Source organism: Vombatus ursinus, unplaced genomic scaffold, assembly GCF_900497805.2.
Source record: "Vombatus ursinus unplaced genomic scaffold, bare-nosed wombat genome assembly UNPS02012156.1, whole genome shotgun sequence".
NCBI classification, from domain to species: Eukaryota; Metazoa; Chordata; class Mammalia; order Diprotodontia; family Vombatidae; genus Vombatus; species Vombatus ursinus.
The window spans coordinates 1-1,399 of NW_020951934.1; positions in this window are offsets into that span (position 1 = coordinate 1).

A 1,399-nucleotide genomic window follows, 5' to 3' on the forward strand; every position below is an offset into this window, starting at 1 on the left:
GCCCATTTGATCTAAGATAGTAGGGTTGAAATAACTCTTTAGACAAAGCTTCAAGTGTTTCTCACCCAAGGAAAACAAATAGTTTTTACAACAGTGGATGGGAACATCTGCTTTCTTGTGTCTTTAAATAGTTTGATTTACTTTATTTCTCCTTTACTTCCTTATTTTTGTAACAGGGGATGTGACATGGTGATATTATTTTGTTTTGCCCAAGTGGGTTATGTATGTCCCAAGGGGTCTACCTAGAGGTAGCAAGAATAGATATCTCAAGCATCTCTTCTTTCACCCTTCTCCAAGGGATACTTAGATTTTTGCCAGTAAGGGAAACAGGATGTTGGAGTCAGAGTCTAGCCACTTTACTCTTCTCAGAGGGAGGAGGTACTGGGCTAGAATTGCATCTGTCTGTTCCCTTAAATATTATCAGTCTAGGGGATGTAATTTCTAGATTTGAGCTAAACTCCTGATTGCTATTCCTTAATGGGGAAGGGGACCCCAAGGTTTGACTCCATTCAATGAATGCAAATAGTAAATAAACCCATTTGTTCAAGTCAGTAGCAAAACAGAAATCAGAGAAAGTATGTATAGGAGAATATATACCATAAAATACACAGAATAAACGGATTCTCCCATTGGGAGCAAGAGAACTCAGAGAGAGCAGGAGAGAGAGGAGAAAGAGATGATGGGGTATAGGCTGAATTCTCCCAGTTGATCAAGGAAGTCTCTAGCTTTCCCCTGAGACTACAATCTGGGCAACTGGCCTTTCATTGTGGCTGCTTTGATAGTGACTATGCCCAATATCCCACTTCTGTTACCTCTGATCCAGCCCAACCTTCATTATCTGTTACCTCCCTATTGCCTCCTGCCACTTTCCACCCTTGATCCTATTTAGACCCCTCCTCCAGTCACCCCAGCCTACTGGCCACCTCCATCAAGATCCTCCCTACACCCCTCCTCACAGTCACCTGAAACTCCTTGGCCACTCCTAGATCCCTCCCAAAGTCCTTCTGTATATGAGGTCTATCCTTCCACTAAGGTGCTCAGATTCTTTAAGAGTCTAGCCAAGTGCTCAGATTCTTAAAATCTAGCCAATGGCTGAGATTTACTCTAGCCTGATTGTCAATACAAGCATCACAAATGTTCAGATTCCTTAAGAGCCTGGACAATGTGGTGAATCTTTAATAAACTTTATCTTTGGTTGAAAGAAAGCTTGGGTCAAATTCATTTGGGTAGGACCCTGTGTCACTATGTTGGGGTCCCAGCACCCCTAAACTCCTAAACCTCAACATATGGATCCCTGAACCTCAACACAGAGAGAAAAGAAACAGAGAAAAGAAACAGAGAGAGGAGAGAAGAGAAAGGGAGGGAGAGAAAGAAGAAAAAGAGAGAGGAGAGAGAGAGA